This window comes from Miniopterus natalensis, chromosome 7, assembly GCF_054644295.1.
Source record: "Miniopterus natalensis isolate mMinNat1 chromosome 7, mMinNat1.hap1, whole genome shotgun sequence".
NCBI classification, from domain to species: domain Eukaryota; kingdom Metazoa; phylum Chordata; class Mammalia; order Chiroptera; family Miniopteridae; genus Miniopterus; species Miniopterus natalensis.
This window is the reverse complement of record NC_142087.1, coordinates 24,737,885-24,762,356: the sequence shown is the minus strand read 5'-3', so window position 1 is coordinate 24,762,356 and position 24,472 is coordinate 24,737,885. Positions and strand designations below refer to the sequence as shown.

At 43.7% G+C, this 24,472-nt stretch overlaps 1 long non-coding RNA gene across 1 annotated transcript in view; it reads right to left on the bottom strand.

Annotated features, from left to right (window-relative positions):
* The window catches only part of LOC148092726 (uncharacterized), a 324,510-nt gene that overhangs the window by 271,494 nt on the left and 28,544 nt on the right, over positions 1–24,472 (bottom strand). Inside the window, exon 2 of the long non-coding RNA XR_015714810.1 lies at positions 2,065–2,138. This is a non-coding gene — a long non-coding RNA (uncharacterized LOC148092726). The remainder of the gene's footprint in view (positions 1–2,064; positions 2,139–24,472) is intronic.

Sequence of the window (24,472 nt, the reverse complement as noted above, 5' to 3'; positions counted from 1 at the left end):
GGAATTATACTCTTCCATAAATCCTTACTCTAGTTTGTTTGTTTTTAAACAGAGCAAAAAATAAATCGAAATATTTCTAATCCATTTATATAGCTTTTTCCATGTCTTACCACTTATAAGCCATTTATTAAGTAAAACCTGACTTGTTCAATTTAAGTTGTTGACATTAGCCAATACACATTGAAACAAGAAGCCTTTTAAAAGAGAATTAGCATAGAATATGTTTAAAGTTGCACTGGCGATAATGGAGTGTTTCTCAAATCAAATTATCTACATTTTTGACAACAGACTCAAGAAATAAGCAAGAAAAAGGTATGAAAGCGAAAAGACAGACTCAAAGGCAGAGTAGGCTAGTAAGGACATTAGAGCAAAAACCATGAGGTAGGAAACACTGAGCTAACATGTCTGTGGAAAATAGCTTTCTGAATAGCTAACTAAAGGGAATCCACCAGAACTCATCAATGAGCTGTAAATGCGACCAACATCACCATCCTGAAGTTTCGTGTTGCTACGTGCACTCGCATCACATGCCAAGATGACATGTGAAGTTCCGTCAGTGGGAACATCTTATTAGTTTATTGAAAATAATGGATTTGCACCAATACACTAGCTCATTTGTCAACTTTTACTCCTGAAACCCTCTACATTGCTGCAAAGCAGATGGTCCAGGGGAGGGGCCTTTACTGTGACCAAGAGAGAGATTGAAGAGACCAGCTTTGAGAGGGCCTAACATCCTTTCCCTTGCCTCAGGAGCATTCCCAGGGGGGATGACTGGGAGTCAGGCGGGCTGAGTCAGGCTCTTCTCTCTGTGACTCCAAAGGCTTGAGTATGTCATTTAACTTTCTGATTCTAGACGAGAATAAGAAAAACAATACCTATCCTAGATTTTTCATAAGACTGTCATGAAAATAGTACTTGTCAAAGATGTGTTTTGCAAACTGGCTATTTCAGATTTCTTTATTCAGCTTCTTGGAGGTTATTAGAACTATCCTCTACATTGAAGTTGCCACATGTATGCCTTTCAAAGTAGGAGGGACAGAGCGAGCGAGCAGCAAAATGCAGATGCTTTGCCATTTGGTCTTCGCTTCTATTTGAGATAACAATGTCTATATCTGTTTAAGAAATACTGAAATTACTGTAATTAGCAGAAAATAACACTACTGTTTTTTTAAACACCCCAAGGCACTAAGAGCTCTCTCTCATTAGGAAACTCCCATAGTCTATTTCCATCCCGAAACATTTCCAAATAATTCATCCCAAGGAAAGAGCTAAATTCATGGTCCATCATCAATGGAACAACATTTTTTATAGCACGCACACGAATATCTGAGAAGAAAAACAAAATAAGAAAATGCACAAGGTTGTGCACTGTATAAAACCTGTTATAGTATGTTAATTGCCAAACTTCTGACATCTGAGCCTCCACAGTGCCTCTACCTATTGTGTTACTCTGTTTACTTGAGTAATTGTCCTGTTCATCAAAAAACAAATTCCAAAGATATTATTAAATAGGCAGAATAGGATGCATGATGAACACTCTGATGGAAGCATTTAGTTTCATAAAAAATCCTGATCATGACTATTTAGCTATCAATAATCCAAGCCCTCCAATCTCACACTCAGAAGTCGCTTTAGGGAAGTGATTAGCTATATATAAAGAAAACTCAGGATACCAAAACTTAACTCTACACCAGGAATCTCCTGTCAACCAAGATAACTTAACTCTTGAAGGGAAATAGCACAGGACAAACCCTTATTCGTCATCCACCTGATCTCTCGATCTCTCTCTTACACACAAGACCTATACTAGTTACAGATGTAAAAATGAGATCATTGCTAAATGAGTCCAATCACTTTGCCCATCTTCATCACGAAAACCAATCAATATAGTCCCTTCAGTAAGTTAATTACAGGAAAATAATCACCCATGTAACCCAAGCCACCTAGCTTTGGCTCAATGACCAGGCCTACTTGATATTTATAAAATACATGTATCTGCTCTTTTGAAATTAAGGCTGAAATTATACCATCTTGCATGTTCAGTGATTGTGTAGTTTTCCCTACCTCGTGGTGATTCCTGGCCAGCCACCCCTTAATGGTGCTGAGGGCAATCACTGCAGCGGGCTCATTCGGGAACCCTGGAGAGCAGAATTGAACAAATTAAAAAAAAAGGTTAAGGAAATACAGAAGGCAATCATAGTATGATAGTGGATTTTTCTCATTTAAACAGTATTCAATTCAGCCCATTAGGACTGAAGAAGGCAGACCTTAGTAAGGTGTACAGAGATACGAAGCCTATGATCCTACAAATAGGGTATTCAGGGAACTAGTCCTACACCAAAATAAAGCCAAACACACTAAAGAATTTAATTGTCTCTAATTTGAAAACAATATCAATTAATCATTGTTTACATTTGCTTAACAGTTTTCAAAGCAATTTTATATAATTTTCTCATAAGGTGTGCTCAAATTAAGGTTTACTGCTCTTAGTTTATAAACTGAGTAAATATGGCTCCAAGAATATATGAGGTTGACCCAGGGTCATGAGGCCAACAGGACTCCATCAATGAACTGACACAAGACAGGACAAACGACTTGCCAGATAGCCATGCCATGAAAGCTACCATCAGAATTCAAAGGAGGCAATCCTGTTTCATTTAGGGCCATTGGAAATGATGCTGGGGATTAAGACGATGTGTGCTGACCTGGTTTTGTAGTATGGGTTTGGTGTTAGAAGGGCAGGAAGACTGACACACTTATACTACGTCCCAGTGAGCATGAGCATATATCCAAATTTCACAAACTCATCCGCCATGTCCATTTAGCTTATATAAACTGAACCCATTCCTGAACTTGCAGAACCATCACACATTCTGCCAGGAGAGATAAAAGTATATGAAGGGACAACCTTATAAGTTATAATTGATGTAGCAGAAAGGAGAAGAAATGGGAGTGACTATTCTGTTGAAACTACTCTCTTTAAGCCGCCCACTGGCTTTCTAATCACCAAATCCCGTAGCCTTTCCACAGGTCTTCATCTTCTTCGATATCAGATGGCCTTGACTACTTTTTCATGTTTCAATCTCTTCGCCTCTGGATTTCCCTTTTTTAAGTTTATTTTTTTTATTGTTGCAAAGTGTACAATTCAGTGATTTTTTAAAAATATGTCCACAAAGTTGTGTCACCATCACCACCAATTCCAGAATATTTTCACCATCCCCAAAGTACACACTAGCAGTCACTCCCCAACTTCCCCTCTCCCCAGGCCCTGGCAACTATCAATCTACTTTCTGTCTCTATAGATCTGCAGATTCTCCTCCTGGATTTTCAACACTATGTCTATGGATTTTTCTTCTATATCTCCTCCTGCCTGCTTGACCTGCCCTGGCTCCTTTTTCTAGGAGCATCTATTAAATGCATTTCATTCCAGCTTTCTGCTTCCTCTACACTCTCTGCTTTAGCCGGGTGCAGCCGCATCCACCAAGTCCATGGGGAGGTCTACTAGTCAGGGAGGCTCCTATGGCATCGCCCGTGCAGATGCAGAAAGCGAGGGGCGTTGCTGAAATGGAGAGAACTGAGGTTTAAAAGGCCCAATTTTGCCCTGGCCGGGTGGCTCCGTTGGTTGGAGCATCACCCCGTATACCTAAAGGTTGTGGGTTTGATTTCCAGTCAGGACACATACTTAAGCTTCAGGTTTGATCTCCGGTCAGGTCAGGGCGTGTAAGGGAGGCAACCAACCAAAGTTTCTCTCTCCCTCTCCCTTCCTCTCTCTTTAAAATCAAACATACCCTAGGGTAAGGATTAAAAAAAAAAAAAAAGACCCAGTTTCAGTGGAAGGCAAATACATGTTCGAGGAGTTTATATTCATGGTTTAAACCTCAGTCAACTTTTAGAGACGATGTCTGAGAAAGAAGTTGTTTTTCCCTATTTCCAAGAAGAAACGTAGCTCCTCTGATTAGGTTTCTGCTGCTCGGCTAGACTGTTAGGAAAGGGGCCAAAATAAAGCAGGGCGAAGCCCAACTCAAGCACTGTGACAAGACATGGAGAGCCACTGTCATGTGAAAATAGTGTCTCAGTTCCCGAAACTTTGTAAATTCATCTCTGATATGTGGGATTGTGGATTTGGTTTTGAATTCTTTCATCCCATTCACTTTCTTTAAATGAAGACTGTAAAATGAAAAACACCTCGAATTGGAAAAACCTGTCAACTAATTATTCAATCGATCAATTAGCTAATTTGTTAAACAGATTATTCGGCCAGAAGAGTCTAGGTACAGAGGCACTTTTAAAGAGTCCCTGTCCCCTAAGTCCCCAAATCTGGAGAAGGAGACTGACAAGAGGTAACAGTGGTAAAGCATGCCAGGGGTGTTAGGGATATGGGGACAGAGACGAAGGGAGCTAAGAAAGAAGGGGGGGGCTTCGAGGAAACCCTAAGATGTTTGGGGACGGGCACTAGGAAGTAGGGGGTGGAAGAAGTAAGCTGATGAAGCCCTGGCCTGGTGGCTCAGGTGGCTGGAGAGTTGTCCCAATCTGCCAAGGCTGCAGGTCCCATCCCTGGTCAGGGCACATACAGGAATGAACCAATGAAATCACAGGGGAACAAGAAGTCCATGTTTCTCTCGTTCTCTCTCTCAAATCAATAAATACTTTTTTTAATAAAAAATGACATAAGCTTCTGAGCAGCAAGGAATTAATGAAAAAGATGAGGGGACCTGAAGGGGGGAAGAAAACAGGAAAACCTGTGGGCTGTGAAGAAAAACGGGGGGCCGGGATGGGCGTAGGAGGCTTTTTCAGTTCACCTTTCCCCTGCGTTTAACACCTGCATTTGTGATCCCCCGGACACCTCCCTTAGATGTGCTCCAGGACCAGAAACGCACCGTGTGCGCCTCTGCAAAATGAACCACTCCCCGGCTTGCCAGGTCCTGCCCACGGCTTTACTTCTCTCTAGTCGCCACAGTACACGGCTGTCCTTCCTGCTGGTCACCCGGCCCTCGAGGCCTTGCCCTCTGAGCTCTTTCACACGCTCCTTCCTCACCTTCCTTCGGATCTGCCTCTCTGGCAAGCGCGGTCAGCTCACCACTGTGCCCCCTTGGCCCTGCCCCCTCTCCCGTCCATCCCGCACACCAACCGCAAGTGCCCCTCCCTACAGTGACAAGCTCGCCGAGCAGCGGCAGCCTCTGCTGGCTCCGCCGCTCCTGCAGGGGAAGCCTTCCCTTGGCTTGGCATTCTGTGCCCCGAGGCGCCTTTCTAGACTTAACGCCTTGGTTTCTTCATTCCCTTGCCCTGAAAACCCTTCTTCAACTTTTTGATATTGTTTAAGAGGTATTTAAATCATAAAAGGAGAGGGCTGTATAAAGCTAATAAATACTGTAATCACGCTCAGTTGCAATGGCCATTAGCATTAACCTTTAGAAGACGTAATTCCCCACAGGGAGATTACACAGTTCCTATAGAGCCATGGCAACGCTGGTCAGCTCTCAATTACCTGTGACCTCCCGGCCATTTCCCCACATCCATCAAAGCCTCTGGCACTGAGTTATGCTTTTCTCCATAACTCAAGGCTTGTCGTAATCCCTGGGTGATTTCAGCATCCACGAAATGACCCACCAGCACCTGGCCTGGGGGTCCTTGCCCCTGGTTATTGTCGACGGCGACTTCCACTCCACCCCCTCCCAGACCACAGGGTGGACCTGGATGTTACATTTCCATTCCACAGTTACTAACCGAAGCAGTCAGTCCTCTCTCAGGACCTCTTCTCTCTTTTACTTGTTTGTTCAGCTCCTTTCCGGGGAATACTCTTTACAAGCCTTTGAAGGCTGTTCTGTCCCCAAAACACTCCCCAAATTAGTGCTCACGTTTCCCCCCTGAGTGGCCTGACTCTTTCCTGCCTCTCTGGCTTCATCCCATTTGGTATTGCTCTTTGTTTTCTCAACCCCAGTCACACTGGCTTTTCTCTGTCCTTCAAATGTGGCATGTTTCCTTTTGCCTTCCTGCCAAAAGACCTTGCTCATGGTGTCTCTCCTTCCTGCAGTGACATCCCTGCCCTCTGCTCTTAGCTTATTTTAACTTTTATCTGTCCTCTGCTCTGTTTTTCTCCAGGGAAGGCTTCTTTGACACTGATGACTCCCTATTTTTTGCTTTCATAACGCCGTGTGCCTTTCTCTCACAGAACTCGTTATAGTTGCAATTTTACATTTATTTATGTAATAGTTAATTAATAATATTAATAGAGTGGAAGCCCTAACGAGGCAGATCCCACACCTGATTTTGCTTATCACTGTATCTTTAAGGCACCGAAGATGATAAACACAAGTTGAATGAGTGAATGGACTGTGGCCTCGTAAATCTTTGTACTGATAACAGGAAAGGCCAAGCGCCCGGGGAGCAAGTTTGCTCAGCCCTAGAGTAGGGGGAGAGTGGAGGGATCCTGAGACCATGTGCAAGCAGAGTGATACACCCGTAGTATCCAACTTCATCCCTACGGAAAGCCTACTAAGAAGACACATAAGGAGAAACATAATTCCTGCTCAGAAAAATATGCTGTAATTAGTTAAGGGGACAGGATTATCAAGACGGCTATATCTGAAAATAGGCCTGCTCTCAGTGGGCCTATACAGGACAAAGAAGGATGCTCAGAGTAAACAGCTACATCGCAGTCCTTTGTCTGCTTAACTGCAAGACACCAGGGGTTACAAGTAAAACCAATGAATAGACAAGGACAGATTTTTGCCAAGGGATGGGCTCCTGATGACAGTTAGGCCTGCCTCAGGAGGTCACGACTGTATTCTGCTCATCAAGGGGTTTTTGTGCACAAAAGCAGGATGGCCATCCAGAGGGAAGGCAGCAGACAAGCTTCAGATGTCCTATTGAATTAGATGACATAGGAAATCTCTTCCAAGTATGAGGGTCAATGAGTCTGAACAAATTATTAATAAGTTAGGGCCGGGAGTACAGGGAGTTGTGTGTGTGTCTAGATGTGCATAAATCGGCGCTTCTGTTGGCATTCCACAACTCAGTTCCTTAGTCATTAGCAGGGATTATTAAAATTAACCTCGAAGTTGACTCATACAACATAGAAATGATTTTTTTATTACTTTTGTATTGAAATTGATTACTAAATTTTTACTCAAATATATATTATATATACACATATGCATATGCATTCATACAGGTAACCATTACGAAAATCAAGCTATAAAACATTTTTGACATCCCAGAAAGCTGCGTTGCCTGGAGTCAATATCTACCCCCTGAAGGAAACTCTAACCTCTACTCTATTATCACAGGTTAGTTTTGTCTGTTTTTACACTTCTTACACAGGGAGATACGATGTGCACATATTTTGCCTATGTTTTGTTCAACATTACACCTGCCTGATTTATCCATATATATTCTACCTATAACAGAAGCTCATTTATTTTCAGTGCAGTGCTGCATTGCATCCTGTGAACATCCCACGGTTTATTTATTCATTCTAGTGTGGACGAACGGCTGGGTTGGCTCCAGTCTGAGCAGTTATGAATAAAATTGCCATGAAAAGTCTCATACATGTCATTTGACAGACATAAGCACTTGTTTCTGCTGAGATTATAGCCAGGAGTTGGAGCTATTGGTCCACTGGTTATGCAGATGTTAGAAGCTGGTAGATTCTGCCAAGGTTTTCCAAAGCAGCTGTACAGTTTTCACTCCCACCAGAAGTATAAGAAAGTTTAAAATAATGTGCTTATGGACTTAGTTAGTTAACATGTCAAGAGGTACTTACTTACTCTATCTTCTTGACCACATTTAAAGCCATTACGGATAGGTTTAGGGTAATCAATACTTTTTATAGCTAGAAGCTCAGATGCGTTTTATGACTTGCTTGTTTTCTCCAAACACATCAATGAGTACTTAACCCAGAGAAAACAAATTTTGTCAACAGAACATATAAACAATTTAAACAAAAGAGGGAAAACTGAAACAGCAAGTTGAGCTTGCAATGGTTTTCATCCATGGTACATCAAATCACTCATTAGACATTTTCCCTGCACTCAGTTATTAAGCAAATATTTCTTTTTCAATCAAATCGCAGAGAGAGACAGCAATAGACTCGCTGAAGGTTCTACCCAGCCACTGAACTATTTGTCTGATGACATTGTTGAAAACTGGAATGTTTGTAATACAATTAAGAGTGAATCTGGTTTTGACCTTGCCACAGTTTTCCTCTCTAGCCTTCATTTCTGTTGTTTGCTTGGTTTGGTGTGTTGATCAGTCCCCGCTATCTTTAACTTAGTTCATAGGCTCCCACGTAGAAAGTAAGTTTGTTCTCCTTATACAGAAGTCAAATAGGTTCTATTGAAAAATCTACCTTATTCTACTAAAATAAAGATGGATATAACTAACTGCCAGTAAAACTGCCTTTTTTGGAAGTGGAAGCAATGGGTCAGCTTTTGTTTTAAATTTAAATGAGGGTCTGCTTGTAGCCACAGATACCGTATCATAGAGAGGCACTTGGTAATGACCTAAGTCAATTACTTCAAAGAAATCCTTACTACAAAAAGTCACCTTGAACATAATACCGGGTATAATTAAGCCATGCTTTTAAAGGTTAACCCCATCTACCATTTATAGTCTACTCAGGGCCTCTCACTATTGGTTTCCCCCAACATCTCCTTCTGGCCCAGTTACCAGGAGTCACCTCTGCTTTAACTATGGGTGCCTTTCTAGCAGTTATAAGAAAAAAAGCCATTTAGAGATCAATGTCCAGGCAAAGCTCACAAATGTAGAAACTATTATTTATGCACTTAATCATTTTATTTTCAGCTGCGCAGTTTCTTCTGTAGTGATTTTCACCTCAAGGGGTGTTTAGTTCATACTCTCACCCCATCCCTCAGAGCACTTGGCCCAAAGCTGTGATAAAGTACTAGCCACTTTATGGAACCCTAACTCCCCACGTACACTGCAAGTTGCTGCCACACTAACCAGCCTTCAGAGTGACTATAAGCACCAAATCGGTACTGAATTGCTATAAATATCCAAGAGTAAGAAGCAATACATTTTTCTTTTTAAAAAAATCAAACTCCCTTGAACTCTGTACATTAGATTCACATCCACCTGGGAGCCCTCCCTCCCCATCGAGTCTTTAATGTGGAAAGCATGTGGCTGCTCCTTTTTTCTACTTACACACAAAATCCAGGAAAATAAAAATAAACATGGGATGCTCAGCATTGATGAAAATCTCTGACTTCCCCAAATGAGAGGAGTGTATCACTGGGTTTATTGAAACGTTAACATTGGAACTGGGATGATCGACATTGACCATCAATTCAAAAGTAGGCTTTGCTTGATTTTTTTTGGATATAACGATACTATTTTTCCATCTTAGCACAAAAGTCCTGGTGTGGGGACCAAAGGGACATGAAACAGTATACTTTACAAGCTAAGGTGAAAGAGAATATAGTGTGAGATGAGTTGTGTTCCTCTCAGCACATTCCTCAGCAGCCCTCCCTGAACACACACACACCTGTGCTGAGTGGGGAGGAGGGGGGAAGGGGCAAAGTCGGAGGCTCTGGTGGGCATGGAGAAGTATAGGGCATGCATTTATTTATTTTTTAAATTTCAAAACAGCTCCTGTCAAGCCCCTGCCCCAGGCCCCCTTCCATCCCAGGAAAGCAATTCTGACAGCTCCACGAAATCAAATTACTTGAGAGAAATGATCTGAAGGAGCCTCGCCGTTAAGCAATTGCTAGAGCAGCCACTCAGACAAACCGGCTAAAGGCTGAGTTTCACAAAAGGTAAAACAGGTGAAGTAATACGAGTGACACTGGCCCCTGTTGCCGCAGTGAACGTGGCAGCGGAGTGCTAAAAGGGTGTCACTGGCTTCCCTCGGGAGAGCAAGAGGCCCCAGTGAGGCGACAGCGAGGTGTCCACAGCTTGTCTTTAAGATGACAGAGTCTTAGCTGTTCTTTCAAAGGACCCGGCAGGATTCATTATGTGCGTATATACACGTAAGATGGCATATTAATAAGTGAGTTACCGCAGCAGGTGCTGGTAATGTCCTACATACACCCCCTTGGCATGCGCCTGCTGCACGGGCTACACCCAGTAGACCTGGCAAAACCAATGATCTGCCCTCTGTCGCGGGTGAAAACACCAGCCTACCCTACAGTCTTCATTGCAGAGGGTGGGCAAGGCCCGAGGAGTCCCTTGGGAACATAGGAAAGCTGGTGGTTCTGACAGTGTAATTGCAGCAGTCCCCCCTTACCCAAGGGGGATACGTTCCAGGACCCCCGACGGATGCCTGAAATTGCAGACAGTACCAAACACTATGTATACTTTGCGTTTTCTTCTATACATACATACCTATGGTAACGTTTAATTTATAAATCAGGCACGGTAAGAGATTAGCAACAACAATAATAAACTAGAACAATTACAACATTATACTATAATAAAAGTTAGGGTGAATGGAATTTTCCATTTAGCATTTTCAGACAGCAGTTGGCTGCAAGTGACCACAGAAAGTGAAACCATGGATGGGGGGGGCTCCTGCATCATCACCACTTGGGTGCCATCACTGTGGACAGAACTGGAACCTGTAAACTGGCTCACGACAGAGCTTCTGTGGCATCACTCAGTTCCCCATGGGCCTGCTCGCTCTGCTGGCAGGACCTCCGGGCTTACTCCGGTATGGAAAGAGTGCAGGAGAATTCTGTGCGTCTCATCACTGGAATCTCTTCACGCCCCTTCTTTCATTTCACTTGACATTACATGTGCCATAGCAAATGGTGTCCCATAAGTTCTACTATATTCAGTTACTTTTGCTTTCACCTATTTAAACAACTGTGAAACACGACCTTTTCCTTTCCAGTCGCCCCTCCCCTGCTCTGCAAAAGCAGGTATGAAGGAGCTCCGTTGTCATGGGATCCCAGGTGACAATCTGTGCAAGCATCATCAGCTTCTCAAACTAGGAGCTCCAGTGTCTATTTATGATAGCATTTTAAAACCATATTTTGCCTAAGAAGTTGTAATAATGACCTGAGAAATGGCTCGTGACACAAATTCTGCCTTAAGCAAGCTGTTCCTACTACACCTGAATACGTCTCCTGAGAGGAGATGAAAAATCTCATAGAATCACTTAGAATAGAATCTCTCTAAAATTCTCTTTTTACAAGAACATTTTCCTACAGGGATAACCAGAGAGTTCACTTAGGACATCGCATCTGAGTAGCGACGATTTATAGTGGGATCTACTTAGAGGGGAAGAGCAGTTACTGGTTTTTGAATGGGTGGCAGCCCATCGTAAGCAGACCTGGTAGCCAGTGATCTTTCTAAACACAAATAAACATAAGCACGAGGTGTCACGTCCATGCTGGGAGACCCCAGTGGCTTCCTCCACACTTTGGACTCTTGAAGAGTCCACGCTCCTCACTCTGGCTCGCAGAGCGGGGTGCTGGCCTTCTCACGACCTGAAGTAATGGGTGTCCCACATCCCCACTGGGAAATAAGCTGCGTGAGGCAGGGCCCTTGTCTGTCTCAGTCACCTCTCCCCCTTCAGTGCTCAAAGCAAAACGGCGTTCAATGCACTGCCCTGTGGTATTTGGGGGTGTGGGAAATACCCCGTTGCTCCAGTGTCCTGTGAGGCTCCGTGTCATCCTGCAGTGATTTTATGCCCCCTGAGGCCTGGAAAAACCAGTTCTCTCTCTGCTGCTCTCTGGCGCCTGTCAGCCAAGACCCCTCGTGTGTGACTGACCTTGGCAGGACCTAAAGGCATGGCCCAGGAGAATGGCTTGAGCCTCCTAAATACCCCTGCGGTTTCTGTCACCCTCAAGCTGAGACAGCGCACAGGACCTCTTTCAGGGACACGTCAGCCTAGAGGCGGGACACTTAACTTCAACTGTCACTTACTTGCAAACACTGAACCACTTATTTCCCAAGAAGTCTCTGCTCCCACCTACAGTCAGTTGCAAGGCTCCCAAGGAGCCGCCCATCACTTCGTCTTTACCGCTCCTGGCAGCGTCAACCCCAGCGACCACCATAAGGAAGAAGGCCAGGTTTTGGCTTTCACTCTGCAATAACTTGGCAAATTCCCCAAAGGCCTGAGTTTGTGAACTGCTGTCATAATTCCAGGAATTCCCCTGAGAAGCTTCTCAATGACCAACCCCTCCGATGAACCCCAGAGCGGAGGCTCTCTCCTCCTGATGTTTGAAAGGCTAAGACAGAGCTTGACCGCAACTATCTTCGTTGTTTGGTCTCTCTGAACTAGTGTCTCAACTCTAGACCGTGGGGTGACACTAAATAGGGCTGGGCCAGTGGGTGAGAACTGCCTTGTGGCTTGATGGTCTTTACAAGGGCAGCCACTCCTTTGCTGGTGGAGAAAGAGGTTAATGTCATCTCAAGGGCTAAAGACTGTGATTAGAAATAACGTATTATTTGATAAAATTTTTGTGATAAAATACATGATTTGATATAATTAAAGCCCATGGGAGGACAGCATCCTGAAAATCGTTTTCAAAGACATTGCAAAAGATAAATGAAAAGTTCTGAAAATGTCTGTGTTGAGACATTTAAAACCAAAGTTTTAAATCTGATGTGAGCAGTGATGCCACCCTTAGACGGCTGTGTCACTTCGACAGTTTAATCCCTGAGTGCGCTGGATCTGATGTGTGCCCCCAGTTCTTCTCTCCTCTTTGTCATATCCTTTGCCATCTGTCTTTGAAGAGCCTTTCTCTGTGGGTGGAGTGAATTTTCTGGCCCCGCTACTGAGTTTGGCCATGTGACTTGCTTTGACCAAGGGGATGTGAGCAGATCTATAGTTTTAAAGGCATTTGCTGCATAAAAAGCATGTGCCCCAGGTGGCCACTGCCTTTTCAGACAGGCACCTGACATGAGGCAGGTAGAACTGTCTAGGCCCAACAGAAGCTGGGAATCCAGGTTGGCTGGGCCAGGCCCAGCCTCAATCAGTTAAACCACCTGGATCGGTTGAGCCAACCGCAGAACCACAAACAAGGGGATAAATGCTATTTGTGGCCAGCCACAGGATTCCTGACGTGGGTCGTAGTGGAGAAAAATCTGGCTGACACACTGAGAGGGAACTGACAGTGCTGGTGAGCATATGCTTTCCCGAAGCCTCTAAGGATGCACGACTCGCAGGTGTGTTTTCATCCTTAGCTGGGCCTTTGCCTCTCTGGAATTTGGTTTCACCGGTTCAAATTCTGCATACCAGTTCAAGCGACCCAAAGGGGCATGGGAATTACTTTAAGTGAACCCTGGAACAAGAAGAGAAGAGGTTTTGGAGTCAGATGAGCCAGACAGAGCATCCTCCCCTGACAACCACAACCTGTGTGAGCAAAGCATGCTTCTATCCCTGTGTCCACACCTCAGCATGCGGCAAAGGCTGCCTTCTTTCTGTGAAGATTAAATTGTGTAAGTCACATTCCTTATGTCCTCGCATGTCATTTTTTTAAAGCTCCTTCCCCCAGAGAGCTGATCCTTGAACAACATGGGTTTGGATTGTGCAGATTCACTTATACGTGAATTATTTTTTCCATAAATGCAGTTGGCTCTCCTATCTGCAGTTTCACATCCGCAGATTCAACCAATCACGTGCTGTCAAAAGCAGTATTTTCATGTTTCCCACCTGCAGTTTCATAACTGAGATCAAAACTATTGTTTTCCGACAGCAGTTTGTTGACCAGGGATGCAAAGGTCGACTGTAGTTGAGTTTGGGGTGAATAAAGAGTTATATGTGGATTTTCAACTACACGGGGGTCAGTGCCCTGAATCCCTGTGTTGTAAGAGGGTCAAATGCATTTACCTTATTTACTTAAAGATGTGAGGAAGCCGAAAGATGTAAGGAAAGCCTAAAGCTACAAAAATTCTATTCTGCACATGAGGCCTGGAAACCCAGCTGGGAGCTCCAGGCTCTTGGATATGCCCAGAGTAGCAACTTCAAGTGAAGGTGTGTACAGTCATGTAGATCAAGTACGTCTCACTGTTTCCCTGAGAACATGGAAGTAGATTTACATTGCCTCCCCCCTGCCCCACAGCCCCTTCCTGATACTAGAAAATATAATTTTTGGTAAGAAAAATAGGTGATAGATGAGTGGGTTTTTACAACGCGACCTCATTTTATGCCTAACCCTCTGAATGATTGGTCCCATACTTGCTATAGTCTACAATACCCAGCCCCAAAAGAGGCTTTCTGGTTAGACCCCCAAAATGCTACTGGATTTCACCACATCCTGATAATATGAATATATTTATTTAAAGAATCTAAAATAAATTTTAAGTGGCCTGCACAATTGCCTTTGTTTCATTGCATATATAATCTTTGACTAGTTTATCCAGAAAACATTTTTTGCTTTTTTGGGGGATTTCTAACTTTTACCTACACATGAGAGACTGCTCCTGAACATGCCTGGAGAGGTGTAATTGGGAATGATGCATGTGCCATTTCCCTCCAACAGACAGAACCTGGCTCGTCCCCCTTACCGCAGAGAGGCACTCGGGACATAGTCAGTGTCTGAGAAATGAGAGAAGAGACCAAACAAGCCGCAGGATTGTAAAGCAGGAGAACTGCCTTATAAATGCAGATCTCCTGCAATGCTAAGCGTTGCTATTCTTAATAATGAATGACAGCCCTTCGCGAGCCATGAGCTCTGGACTAAGTTTGAGGCAGAATAAGGAAATCCTAGAAGGGCATATTTCTCATCAAAAATCAATCTGCTCTCCTGCTTGGGCTGCAGACACAGATAGCATGAAGTTGCGACGTGTCACGACAACCTGCTGGGGCCAGAAAAGAAGTGTAGGGTGTGCTTTTAGTGGGAGTAAAAATCCATTTAAACAAACATACATGTTTAAGGCTTATTGTGATGAATCTCCTTAGGAAGTTGGAACTTCTGTGTACACTCCAAAGCATTCCTGAGAGAAAAATGAAGTCGATGTTTGAGCCATATTTTACGTGTGTAACACCTGACACTTTTCTTCTTAAAGGGAGAGTGACATGCTGGCCTGGAAGAGGCTCAGAAGTCATTACTCCTCCTGAAAATAAAAGGCTGACCAAACTGAACAACGGACAACTCTTTCTAGACCCTCAGAGAATCATGGTCACAGAGCACACCCCTGTCCTTCTGGACGGGAGAGACAGACGGGCGAACTCAGAGAATCACAGCTTATTGGAGGAAAAACCCTGCGCAGAAGCCCCCCAGAAACCAGTCCAGGGTAGAAAGACCTGAACTAAGTCTGAGGGACTGTTGGAGCCTGGAGAGCACAAGTCTGAGAATTAAACCTCTAGGTTGGCCTAGTCTTAGGGTGGCCCCTTGACACTTTTGCAAATTTTACCTCCAGGAGCTCAGCCAGGTTCTCACAGTGAATACAGAGAAAAATCCCATTATGCTACCTGCAGGAGGAGGGGAAAGGAACTATTTAGAAGCATGCTGCTCTGTTCTTTTTATTTATTTACTATGTCTCTATCGATTTCAGAGAGAGGAAGGGAGAGGGAGAGAGAGAGAGAAACATCAATGATGAGGGAGTCATTGATCGGCTGCCTCCTGCACACCCCCCACTGGGGATCAAGCCTGCAAACCGGCATGAGCCCTGATGGGGAACCGAACGTTGACCTCCTGGTTCGTGGCTCCATGCTCAACCACTGAGCCACACTGGCTGGGCATGCCACTTTTTTCTTAACAAGGCTTGCCCTCGGGAGAAAATATTTCAGGAGGGCCTAAGCTGCTGGGGTTTTATCAGAGCCTAACCTACCTGTGGAAAGGGTAATTTTCGGCTCCAGCCAGCTACAGCCATTCACGTTGATGAAGGGAAATAAACAACTCCAGCCCACTCTAGTCATCCTATGCCACCTAAGAGGGGGGAGAGGGGAACTAAAAAGCACTGTGATATTTATAGTTCAGAGGCACAGGTTCCCCGAAAGACAGACCTATGCTAGGACTATGGAACACTTCCCTCCCACCCTCACCCCATCTTCACTGCCACATCACTAAAGGTCTATGTACTGCAGTTCCGTTTACCCAGTACCTCATGTCCAACTATCAAGAAAAAAATGATAAGGCATACTAAAAGGCAAAAAATATAGTTTGAAGAAAGAGACTGCACGTCAGAACCAGACTCAGATACGCTAGACATTATGGAATGATTAACACGCTAAGCATTCTAATGAATAAATTCCATAGCAAAGAAGCAGAGACAGGCCATATAAACAGAGAAGTAGAAATCCTAAGAAAGAATGATAAGAAAAATGCAAGAGATAAAAATATTGTAACAGAAATGAAAAATGCCTTTGATAGGCTTATTAGTAGACTAGACAGAGCTGAAGGCTAAATCTCCCAGCCTGAGGATAAAGAAACTTTGGAAGTCAATAGAAACTTTCAAAATGGTAAAACAAAGAGAAAAAGACTGAAAAAAATAACAATATCCGAGAACTGTGAGACAACTGCAAAAGGTGTAACGTGAGTAATGGGAATATCAGGAAGAAAATAAAGAGGAAGGAACAGAAGAAATATATGAAGCTATAAAGACTGAGAATTTCCCCCACGTTAATGTCAGATGCCAAATCACAGAGCCAGTAAGTCCAGATAACCCCACACAGGGTAAATGCCACAACAAACAACAGTAAAAACACAGCAAAACTATACCTCAGCATATCATATTCAGACTGCAAAAAATAAAAATAAAGATAAAGCCTTGAGAGAAGCCAGAGGGGAAACAAAGCAAAAATAAGAATTTTACCTGACTTCCCCTCAGAAACCAGGCAAGCCAGGAGAAAGGCAAATGAAATGAGGCAACTAAAGATCCAGCCTAGAATTTTGTACCCAGCAGGATTATCCTTCAAAACTGAAGGAGAAATAAAGACTTTCTCAGAAACAAAAATTGAATTTGTTGCCAGTAAACCTACTTTACAAGAAACATTAAAAGAAGTTTTTCAGAGGTAACAAGAAAACTATAAATCAGGCACAGTTCTATATAAAGCAAGGAAGAGCAGTAGAGAAGAAATAAGTGAAAATTAAATTAAAAAGGTTTTGGTTCTTCTTAATTGATCATACAGATGATAAGTTTCAAGGTAAGAATAGCAATAATGTATTCAATTAATTATGCATATTTATTATATATATCCTAGGAGATAACATAGGAGATACAAACTACACAGCTATTAGAATGGCCAAGATCTAGAACACTGACAACACCAAGTGCTGGCAAGGACTCGAAACAACAGGAACTCTCATCCATTGCTGGTGGGAGTGTCTTCCAGCCACTTTAGAAGACAGTTTTAGAGTTTCTTATTAAGCTAAAAATACTCTTAGCATAAGCTCCAGCAATCATGCTTCTTGGTTTTTACCTAAAGGAATTGAAAAATTATTTCCACACAAAACCCTGCATACAGGTTTTTACAGTAGCTTTGTTCATAATTTCTAAATCTGGAAGCAACCAAGGAATCCTTCATTTGGTGAATGGATGTGTTACAGACGATGGAATGTTATCCATCACTAAAAAGAAATGAGCTATCAAGCCATGAAAAGACACAGAATAACCTTAAATGCATATTCTTGAGAGAAAGCCGCCAATCTGAAAAGGCTATGTACTGTATGACTTCAACTATATGACAAAGACCACTGATAGACAAAACTATGGATGCGGCGAAAGGATCCGACGTTGCCAAGGATTAAGGGGAAGAGGACAGGAATCGGTGTAGTGCAGAGGATTTTTAGGGCAGCGAAACTACTCTTTATGATACTAGAATGGTCGGTACACATCATACTTTCATCCAAACCTATAGCATGAACAACATCAAAAGTGAACCCTAACATAAAACTGTGGACTTTGGATGATAATTGTATGTCAATGTAAGTTCACTGACTTTAGCTCAATGCACCACTTTATTGCAAGATTTTGATAGTGGGGGAGGCTGTTTGTATTTGGGGGCAGGCGGTGTGTGGGAAATTTGTACCTTCTGCTCAATTTTGTTGTGAATCTAAAACTTCTAAAAATAGTCGATTAATAAATGAAATGAAACAAAACCTCTCTCAGCTTTGACAGATGAGCGTTTCTAACTGCTGCTTCAAGCATATTTTCTAAACCCAAGTTTACCCACTGGTGGCTTTAGTGTTCTTTTGGAATCCTAAATTCAAAAGCTCATTTTAGGAACTGATACTGAGGCAACCCCCGTGTGACAGCAAGCACGTAAAATCCCAGCTCTGTCAGACGCAGAGGCCCAGTAGTTGCTAAGGAATGTTTATCAGAGGAAGAACTCTTCTTTGTACAGTAATATCAATAGTGGCTCTAATAACACATTGAAATTACAAAGCACTTTTCACGACATTAGGGATTCCCTTTAGTGATGCCCATTGCATTTCATGTAGTAATTATACACAGGCACATTTCTGACATGTAACAAATATTGTATTTCTGTTAAAAAATGAAGAATGAACTTCTGATATACACTACATGGATGAATCTCAATAAACAATCCTTTAAACCAAAGAAGTCAAACACAGAAGTGTATAAACTGCAAGGTTCTATGTATATGAACCATGGTTGGTTACTGGGGTCAGGGATTGACTGAAAGTGCCCATGATGGAATTTTCTGGGCTGACAGAAATGTTGTACATCTTGACTGGGGAGTTGGTTACACAGGGATGGACATTTATTCAAATCTTCCCTCCTGACTTAGGAGAATTTGTGGAGAGAAAAAAACCCTTCCCAATGGTCTGCATGCCCAGCAGGGGGCACAGGTGCCCAGGCCCATGACCCTTATTAATGCCTAGTGCTCACCTAAGGCACCGAGACAAGGGAAGTTTGATAAGGGGACTTCTACTATTCTGATCTTTCTCTAGCAGAGATGAGAGCAACAATCACTTTCAAAATATGTAGTATTATTGTAATGCAAAAAAAGAGAGAAAAAAAGTAAAGATTAAGGAAGGACAAAAACCTCCCTTGGCAGATGGGGACATGGGGATCATAGGAGTGAGAGAAAGAAGTGGAAGCGCCCTGGTGGCGATGGGGGTGCTCATCAGTACTGCAGAGCCGGCCTACAGGTGGGGGCGCAGAGGCCAGCGAGCCCAGCCTGCGGGACAGAGTGACAACGCTCCCCTCGGAGCGTGAGGACCAGCAGCCGCAGCCCTGACGCTCCCTGCACTTCACAGGGTCCCTGCAAGTGGAATGCTACTGAGACCACAATTAGCAGAAAACCTTGACAACCTTAAGAACCTGTGGTTTCTCTTTGGGGATAAGAGGAGTAGGGAACCGTGGCCTCCTCCTGAGCCAGGCCTAGCGACAGAGAAAGCTCGGGCAGCGACAGCTTTGAGAGAAAGGGGAGAGGGTGGTGGAGCCATCCGATGGCTGGGACTGAAGAAGAAAATGAGATCACGGGAGGTCAGGCGTGGGCAGGACACTCATCCTGTGCTCATCTCTGCACCCTCCCTGCCACCAAAAACAGTAACAACAGCAACAATAGTAAAGATTCATAAATCCCCTCGAAGCCCTTCCTTCCTTCTGTTCCTATTGGGCTGCCTTATTTTTTAGACTACATCATTGCACAGAAAAACTTTTAAACATTGTTCAGTCATATAAGAAGACATTCTATCAGAAGACTTCTAGGGAAGAAAAAGAGATGCAAGAAATTCAAGACATCACAGTGGTTTGGTGGCCACCATTATGACACAGAACACACTTCTCAAGGTCCGAAGCCAACCCCCCCTCAGAATGGACTTCTGCCTGGTCACCTTCCCCCTCAATCCCAGTCAGTCCTTTTGGCGCCCATGCAACTTGTTTATACCCAAATTAAACTGCATTCATGTGTATGCTGCCCAGGAAATATTGGGTTTTTAAAAGGTGATTGTTTTCTATAAACTGTCTATCCAAAGCAAACCTGAGAGGAGACTATCTCTGACTTTTTAGAACCATAGTTTTTATTCAGTGTGCTGCTTTTATTTTTTATTGTTATTAGTTTTTAATTCTCACCCAATGATATTTTTTTCCATTGTTTTCCAGAGAGAGTAAAAGAGGGAGAGAGAGAGAGAAACATGGATGTGAGAGAGACACATTGATCGGTTGCCTCCTGTTCATGTGCTGAATTGGACCGGGGATCGAGCCTGCAACCAAGGTATGTACCCTTGGTCAGAATCGAACCTGGGACCCTTCAGTCTGGGGGCCGACACTCTAACCACTGAGCCAGACCAGCTAGAGCCAGTGTGCTGATTTTAGTTAACACTGAGCTTAGCAGCACCGTTCACACCTCAGATTCTCTCTAGTATGAATGTGTGAATAACTATGAAAAGTATAAGGCATATTATATATAAGTATAAAACATATATACTATACATGCCATATATGCTAGGATATTAACACAACGTGTCATTTACTCCATCTTAGCTTTTATTACCCAGGCTGAACCGACCTGGGACAGCCTGTGCCTTGCACATAAGAAACACACGAGTCCTTCAGCCACTTCCTGAGTGAGCAGGGCAGTCACACCACCCCGCTCGGCTCCTGCGGACACAGATCCCAACCCTGCAGATACAAAATGACATGGCCCTTGGGCCCAAACCATGATGTTATGTAAGATGTCACCTTCTATTTTTGTTTTTCAAAACAAATGAAGTCTGGAGTAGCACACCGGCCAAATGAGAGCTATAATATTGCAATGTGGCAACTTAAGCATTTTATGATTAGACGTTAAATACAAATCTTCCTTACTTTCGAAGAATGCTGCGATTAGGGAAAGCAAAGTAACTGTCTCTGTCCTGGCAGGAAACACAATTTCCTTAGTTGGTTTAAATACAGAGATTTGATGAAAGGGCCACAGGACCACGTATAGAATTGGGGCAGGGTTGAGAGGCATGAGATACATTGGGGCGCTCAGAGGTGAGCAGCGGAGGAAAGCAGCTGAGCCCTGAGGGGCAAGGGTTGGAACAGCCCTACACAGCCCAGGCATAGCTGGGGCCATGAGCCGTGGAGGGGCCTCTGTCGGAAATGTGGTGCCCAAGTGCGAGATGGGCAGGATAGAGAGGTCAGGGGTTCAGGAGTGATGGGTGGAGAGGTGGGGGCCGGTAAGAAATCTTTCAGTCACGTCCTCCCACCTCTCCATCCTGCGGGCAGTCGAACCCCCGCCCCATCAGCCAAACCCAAACAGGCCAGGCAGCGGGACAGAGGAGAGGGCCGGGGCAGGGGGCAGCCAGAGCGACCAACAAACAGGGGTCCTGCTCTTATCCGACTTAACCCGCGTAAAATTAGCCCTCCAGGGTATCCCCTCTAAAGTGGTAGCAGCCTTAGACACTGCTCCAAAGACAGCGGACGCATAGAAATGGCACAGGATCTCAGGTTTTGTCAAGAAGGCAGCCGGAATTGGTGACATGTGACTACGGTTATAAGCCACAGGCGCAGGAACTCAGGTGAACAGGTGGGAACCCGTGTGTCCCAGCTCAAGCCAGCATCTGTCCAGTTTTAAGTGCGGCTTGTCTGTTAATTAGGCAGCAAGCTGGTTTCTGATAGAATTAGCCCAAAGTTTCTGTACTTTGATCTCACTTGTTTCATAAGCTTATCATTCACTCTCTAAGAATATGCACTGGACAGAGATTTTTGAGGCCTGCGACAAATCTGGATCCTTATTTACATAATTAACAAATTTTGGGATTCATTGGGCTTAATCACATTCTATTCTACACTAAAATCTCCTCAGACCCTGGAGATACTTCTATAAAAATTAGCTAATATCATATTGTATGCTTACTATTTATTATTTTCAAATATTTCTGCCACAAAAAAAGGTTTTTTGAAACATATCTCTATGTGTGTATGTGTATATGTGTTTATATATATATATAAAGAACTTGTCCAATATCGCGGGGCCGTTTGGAGAGGGGTGTCAGTGAATTTAGTCAAACACCATTCAAGGGCATCAAACATCTGTCTGGCATGTTGAAAATGGGAGCAGCAGCTGGTGCAGAAAATGAAGACATTTTCCAGGTTTTTCTTAAAAAAGAGTCACTCAGCCTTCACCTTAAATACGTTCTGAAGGCTAATGCACCTAGCAGAGCTGGAAATACAGTTGGAATGCAGGGCACATCTGAAAACAGCAGGGCAGCGCTTGCTAAAGCTCACTGCCAAATAATAATAATAATGATAATAAATAATAATAAATAAATAATGCTGGGGTAAAAAGGGAATCTGGTCCTTAACAAGTACCCCCAAAAGTTAAGTCGAGTTAGATGCCTTGCAAAGCGATCTCCCTGCCTGTGGCCCCACATTGTCCTCTCTAAGCCCTTGTCAAGAGAAAACCGTCTCTCAGGTGTCAAGAAGGATTTGTGAGCATTAATCTGATTTTTCTTTCAGGACCAGGGATGCCAGCACTTTGGAGAAGGAAGTCTTTAGTACTTTACCAATACGCTCAGTTTTCTGCCAGACACGAGAAACGGCTCTTTGACATCAGCACCACCTGCGATGCTTGTCTCTTTCCGTATTGATTTATCCGCTAACCTTGACTGGCGAGGCTCAGGCTGCAGATCAGTCTCGCAACAGGAGAGGGGCATTTTGCCTAGTGACAACTTACATTTGTGATTGACAGCCACCTCGCACCCATACTGCCTGGGATCTACAAAAATCTCCTGAATCGGTTTCTAAGGAATAGCAAGTTTTCCTTCCCTGCAGTCTTCATTTAAAAAATTTAGAAACCGCTGCTGGGAAATAGCCAACTTATTTACTGTGACAGTCATAAGCTGTCACACTCTGTCGCCCAATCCGTCAGGAAGTGTTTTTCCTAGATGCCAGGCAGGGTGCTGGGGCCTCTGGGGAATTGGAGAGAATTTCTAGCCTCAAAAAAACTTGGTACATGGGAACCAAGACATACAGGCCCACATACACCTATGCACCGTGGCAGGTAACGCTTGTGCTCCACCCGCATTCCCTTGGTTCACCCTGCATGTCACGTGCATCTTCAGTGGCCAGTCAAGGGCAAGTCTCCCGCTTCCTATTTCATACACTTATATGCCTCTTACTGAAAGTTTCCTCTGCCCCTGGACGGTGTGGGGGGTACTGAGCCTGAATAAATCAGACGTAATGGGAAGCCAGTGCCTCCAGGAACAGTCCTTACCGAATGAGTGATGGGAGTCAGTGGACCAATACCTTAGTTGCTTTGACCCTCGGGGGCACAATTATGAAAAATGATCCAGATGGTTTTTCAGAAGGTCCCTGTATTGGTTTCCTACTGCTACTCTAACAAATCACCACATAGCTAGTGAGTTAAAACAACACACATTTATTCTCTTACAGTTCTCGAGGTCAAAAGTCCAAAATGAACTTCATTAAGCTAGTCAGGCGTTGGCGGGACTGTGCTGCTTCTGGGGGCTTTCTCCAGCTTCCGTAGGCTGCTCGCATTCCTTCGCTCCTGGCCCTTTCCTCACGTCACTGTAGCATCTGATTCCATTGTCACAGCCCCTCCCCTCCCTCCACTTCTGTTGTCAAGCTGCCTCTTCCAACGCTGATCCTTCTGCCTCCTTCTTAAAGGATCCTTGTGGCATATCAGCCCCACCCGGATAACCCAGGCTGTCTTCCCATCTCAACATCCTTAGCACAGTGACTTCCAACCTTCCGCGTATCATGGCACACGTAAACTAGTTACTAATAATCTGCGGCACACCAAAAATATATTTTTGCTGACCTACCAAAAAATAGGTAGAATTCTGATTGACTTACAAAAAATAACAATAGTAATTACCTACCCTTTTTGTCCAAAGTAACTTTTTTTTTTTTTTAAATCAGATGCCTATACTTGTACACAAGGAGCTCTGGTACCAAGAATTAGCCAATCAGATGCAACATTATTATGTGATGTGACTAATAAATCAGATGACCTATATATTTATGGTTCAAAGCAGGGCATTCACACCAGAGGGCTATTGACGTGTTGGCTGTTGTCATTTTCTTACTTGACAATCTAAGAGAAGAGAAATCAGTGCCCCTCACTGAAGAGTCAGGTATTGCATGTTTTAAAAATTCTTGCAGCACACCTGTTGACAATCGCTGCCTTAACATAATGGACATCTAGAAAGTTCCTTTGCCACTGTACTCAATTTTCCGAGGATCAGGGCCTCTTTGTGAGGTCATAATTCAGCTGACCACGGTCCCCAGTAAAAATGGACCCCGCTTGCTGCAGCAGTAAGCCATTCACTCATCTGTCCTTCTCTGGCTGCCTTTTCCTCCTGTCTCCCTTTCGTATCCCCCAACCAGTGTTTGTGGGATTACTTCTCGAATTATTTTTATCCAAATCCTTACCACAAATTAAAGACTTGCTCATACCCATCAAGTGACTTTATAATATAAGAGGTGCCCAAAGGCAGAACTGAATAAATAATCAAAAGGAACTGCCCTGCCAGACACATTCAGACAGGCCATAATCAGTCCAAACAGAATTCCAAAAAGTGCCACAGAGAAGTAAGGATTTAAGTTAGACTTCAGAGCAGGTGCATATTGTCGTCTAATGAGTAAT